General features: G+C 70.3%; 1 non-coding gene across 1 annotated transcript; it reads right to left on the bottom strand.

The window, feature by feature from the left end:
* Window positions 1–3,186: 3,186 nt before the first annotated feature.
* LOC135979390 (5S ribosomal RNA) lies at window positions 3,187–3,305 on the bottom strand. The gene has a single exon (XR_010596710.1). It is a non-coding gene; the product is annotated as a 5S ribosomal RNA (ribosomal RNA).
* Between the last annotated feature and the right edge of the window lie 1,695 nt (window positions 3,306–5,000).

Raw genomic sequence — 5,000 nt, 5'->3', positions numbered from 1 at the left:
CTTAATAGTCGAGAGGGAGCAGGTCCGGGGGAGGCTTAATAGTCGTCCCCCGGCCAGTCCGGGGGAGGCTTAATAGTCGTCCCCCGGGTACTCCGGGGGCCAGGCTTAATCGTCGTCCCCCCGGGCGCTCCAGGGGGAAAAGCTTAATAGTCCTCCCCCGAGGATAGGCTTAATAGGCGTCCCCCGGCCAGTCCGGGGGAGGCTTAATAGTCCTTCCAGGGGAGGCTTAATAGTCATCCCCCGGGCAGTCCGCGGGAGGCTTAATAGTCGTCCCCCGAGTGCTCCGGGGGGGGCAGGCTTAATAGTCGTTCCCCAGGCAGTCCGGGAGAGGCTTAAGAGTCATCCCCCGACAGTGTGGGTGTGGGTGTGGGCGGGGGGGAGGCTTAGCAGTCGTCCCCAGGGCGGTCCGGGGGTGGGGGGAGGCCTCAGAGTCGTCCCTCCGAGAGCCGTGTCGGCGGCGGTGGCGGGTGTCAGGCTTTACATCCAGCCTCCGGAGGGTGAGCGTCCTCGGACGCGATGCAGCCGCCGCAGAGAGGCAGCCTCCGAGGCAGGGAGCGGAGCACCGAGGCTGGGGAGTGGGGAGCAGGAGCCGGGGGGGGGGAGGTGGGGGGCGTTCAGGACAACAGGTCAACCCCCGGGAAGCGGCTGTCAAATGTTCAAAGTCCCCACTCGGCCACCAGGTCAAGCCCCGGGAAGCGGCTGTAAAATGTTCAAAGTCCCCCCCGGGACAACAGGTCAAGCCCTGGGAGGCGGCTGTCAAATGTTCAAAGTCCCCACCGGGACAACAGGTCAAGCCCTGGGAGGCGGCTGTCAAATGTTCAAAGTCCCCACCGGGACAACAGGTCAACCCCCGGGAAGCGGCTGTCAAATTTTCAAAGTCCCCGTTCGGCCACCAGGTCAACCCGCTGAATCTACTGGGTTGACCTGGCGGCCGGTTTGCTTTCCGGCCACCAGGTCAACCCATTGGATTCGACGGGTTGACCTGGCGACCGGTTTGCTTTCCGGCCACCAGGTCAACCCATTGGATTCGACGGGTTGACCTGGTGGCCGGTTTGCTTTCCGGACCGGATGTCACCCCACTCCCAGGGCAGCGCGGCAGTGGTGCTGAGGACCGCAGAGGGGGGGCTTAATAGTCGAGAGGGAGCAGGTCCGGGGGAGGCTTAATAGTCGTCCCCCGAGGACTCCGGGGGCCAGGCTTAATAGTCGTCCCCCCCCCCCCCCCCCCGGGCGCTCCAGGGGGGAAAGCTTAATAGTCCTCCCCCGAGGACTCCGGGGGCAGGCTTAACAGTCGTCCGCCCCGGGCGCTCCAGCGGGAAAGCTTAATAGTCCTCCCCTGACAGTGTGTGTGTGTGTGGGAGGGAGGCTTAGCAGTCTTGCCCCGGGTGGTCCGGTGGGGGAGGCTTAGCAGTCATCCCCCGAGGACTCCGGGGGCAGGCTTAATAGTGGTTCCAGGGGAGGCTTAATAGTCTTCCCCCGGGCAGTCCGGGAGAGGCTTAATCGTCATCCCCCGACAGTGTGTGTGTGTGTGTGTGGGGGGGAGGCTTAGCAGTCTTCCCCCAGGCTGGGTGGGGGCCTGGCGGGAGGCGTCGCAGTCTTCCCCCGGGCGGTCCGGTGGGGGAGGCTTAGCAGTCGTCCCCAGGGCGGTCCGGGGGTGGGGTGGGGTGGGGGGCCTCACAGTCGTCCCTCGGAGAGCCGGGTCGGCGGCAGTGGTGGGTTTACGTCCAGCCTCCGGAGGGTGCGCGTCCTCGGAGGCGATGCAGGCGCCGCAGAGAGGCAGCCTCCGAGGCAGGGAGCGGAGCACCGAGGCTGGGGAGAGGGGAGCAGGAGCCGGGGGCTGGGGGTGGGGGTGGGGGGCGTTCAGGACAACCGGTCAAGCCCCGGGAAGCAGCTGTCAAATGTTCCAAGTCCCCACTCGGCCACCAGGTCCACCCCAGTCTAGCAATGGGGTTGACCTGGCTGACGGCCGGTTAGTATCAAGGTAAACTCACCGTCGTCCACAGGAGGGCAGCTCTCAGGCCGGCCGGCTGCGGCTGACTCTGGGGCGGCGCCCGGTCCCGGCAGCGAGGGGCGGGGGGCGCGGAGCGAGACGGGGCTAACCGGGGGGGGGGGGGCGCCTCCTGCGACTTTGGGGGCCGCGGGTCGTCAGTGGCGTGCAGGCCGGGCCTCTCCCGGGGGATTCGGGGGGGCGGTCCTGCGGGCCGGGCGCAGGGGGCTCGGGCGAGCCCGGGCCGGTCCGCCCCGGGGCCGGGGTCTCCGCCTGCGGCTCAGGGGGGCGCGGGTCGTCGGGGGAGGAAGCCCGGGGGAGCTGCACACCGGCCCGCCAGGCCAGGCCTGGCCTGGATGGCCGCGGGGGGATTCGGGGCGGTCCCGCGGGCCGGGGGCCGGGCGCAGGGGAGGCGGGGGGTCCGAGCGAGTCCGTCCCGGGCCCGGGGCCTCCCCCTGCGGCTTTGGGGTCCGTGGGTCCCCGCTGGCGGAAGCCACTGGGAGCTGGACACCCGCCGTCCGTCCCGCCTGGCCAGGCCTGGCCTGGGTGGCCGCGGGGGGATTCGGGGCGGTCCCGCGGGCCGGCGGCCGGGCGCAGGGGAGGCGGGGGGTCCGAGCGAGTCGGTCCCGGGCCTGGGGTCTCCCCCTGCGGCTTTGGGGTCCGTGGGTCCCCGCTGGAGGAAGCCGCTGGGCGCTGGACACCCGCCGTCCGTCCCGCCTGGCCAGGCCTGGCCTGGGTGGCCGCGGGGGGATTCGGGGCGGTCCCGCGGGCCGGCGGCCGGGCGCAGGGGGTCCGAGCGAGTCCGTCCCAGGCCCGGGGCCTCCCCCTGCGGCTTTGGGGTCCGTGGGTCCCCGCTGGAGGAAGCCGCTGGGCGCTGGACACCCGCCGTCCGTCCCGCCTGGCCAGGCCTGGCCTGGGTGGCCGCGGGGGGGGATTCGGGGCGGACCTGCGGGCCGGCGGCCGGGAGGGTCCGGGCCAGTCCGCCCCATGCCCGGCGTCTCCCCCAGCGGCTTCGGTGGCCCCGGGGGGGGTCCTCCGCGGAGGAAGCCGGGTGGGTGGGGAGCCGGACCCCAGGCGCCCAGACCCGTGACCTGCGGCCGCGACCTCCGACTCGGCAGGAGCGACGAGGGGCTTTCCGGCCCGTCCCCCCCTCTCCTTCCCCCCCAGAAAAGGAGAGAGAGCTGACTCGGACCGGGAAAAGCTGCCTACGGCACCTGGGATTCCCAGGCGGTCACCCATCCAAGTACTAGCCAGGCCCGGGACGGTTTACCTTCCGAGATCGGACGGGATCGGGGGCGTTCGGTCCGGTATGGCCGTAGGCACCCGGCCCCGCGCCTCCTCGCCCGCTTTCCCCTGCCGACGCCCGGGCCTGCCGCACGGTGAGCCCCGGTCGGACTGCCCCCCCCCCTGCGGCAGGGCCCCCGTCTCTCGCGGGCCCGGTCCTTTTTTCCTTTTCGAGCTCCGGGGCCCGGGCTGGCCGCCAGAGCCCCTCCGCCCGCCCTCCCCGGCGTCGGGGAAAATACTGTCCCGGACTTCCAGTGCGCCCGATCCTGTCAGCCGGGGGGTGGGGAGGGGCAGTCCCTCGCTGCGGCCGGGGAGGGTGAGCCCAGGGCGGCTTGCCTGCCGTGCGAGGCCCCTCTCGGCCACCAGGTCAACCCCGAGTCGAAAGGGCTGAAAAATTTTCAGAGTCCCCTCCCGGGCACCAGGTCAACCCGTGGAATCGGACGGGTTCACCTGCTGGCCGGTTCGCTTCCCGGCCACCAGGTCAACCCCTAGGTTGCCGACCGGCCTACCCAGTGGCCGGTTTGCTTTCCGGCCACCAGGTCAACCCCTAGGGGTTTTAACGGGGGCACGCCCGGTGGCCTCTTTCCCGTCCGGTCACCAGGTCAACCCGGATCTCCCTCCTTCCCTGGGCGTCCCCTCCTCGGAGGCGTCAGGTTCCATTTCCCCCCCCCCCCCAGACTTCCAGGGGCCCGATCCAGTCGGCCGGGAGGCAGTCCCTCGCTGCGGCCGGGGAGGGTGAGCCCAGGGCGGCCTGGTCCATGTCTCTAGTGGGCCCGATCCTTTTTTTTTTTTTCGAGCTCCGGGGCCAGGCCCGCCCGGGCAGCCCTCCTCGGAGGCGTGGGGCGATTCCCCCCCCCCCCCAGACTTCCAGGGGCCCGATCCTGTCGGCCGGGAGGCAGTCCCTCGCTGCGGCCGGGGAGGGTCAGCCCAGGGCGGCTTGCCTGCCGTGCGAGTCCCCTCTCGGCCACCAGGTCAACCGCGAGTCGAAAGGGCTGAAAAATTTTCAGAGTCCCCTCCCGGGCACCAGGTCAACCCGTGGAATCGAACGGGTTCACCTGCTGGCCGGTTCGCTTCCCGGCCACCAGGTCAACCCGTGGAATCGGACGGGTTCACCGGCTGGCCGGTTCGCTTTCCGGCCACCAGGTCAACCCGTGGAATCGAACGGGTTCACCTGCTGGCCGGTTCGCTTTCCGGCCACCAGGTCAACCCCTAGGTTTTAAGGGGGGGGGGACGCCCGGTGGCCTCTTTCCCGTCCGGTCAGCAGGTCAACCCGGATCTCCCTCCTTCCCTGGGCGCCCCCTCCTCGGAGGCGTCAGGTTCCATTCTTTTTTCCAGACTTCCAGGGGCCCGATCCAGTCGACCGGGAGGCAGTCCCTCGCTGCGGCCGGGGAGGGTGAGCCCAGGGCGGCTTGCCTGCCGTGCGAGTCCCCTCTCGGCCACCAGGTCAACCCCGAGTCGAAAGGGCTGAAAAATTTTCAGAGTCCCCTCCCGGGCACCAGGTCAACCCGTGGAATCGAACGGGTTCACCTGCTGGCCGGTTCGCTTCCCGGGCACCAGGTCAACCCGTGGAATCGAACGGGTTCACCTGCTGGCCGGTTCGCTTCCCGGGCACCAGGTCAACCCGTGGAATCGAACGGGTTCACCTGCTGGCCGGTTCGCTTTCCGGCCACCAGGTCAACCCCTAGGTTTTAAGGGGGGGGACGCCCGGTGGCCTCTTTCCCGTCCGGTCAGC

This window comes from Chrysemys picta, unplaced genomic scaffold (genome assembly GCF_011386835.1).
Source record: "Chrysemys picta bellii isolate R12L10 unplaced genomic scaffold, ASM1138683v2 scaf805, whole genome shotgun sequence".
Classification (NCBI taxonomy): domain Eukaryota; kingdom Metazoa; phylum Chordata; order Testudines; family Emydidae; genus Chrysemys; species Chrysemys picta.
The sequence above is the reverse complement of the archived record's forward strand: the minus strand, read 5'-3'. Positions and strand labels throughout refer to the sequence as shown.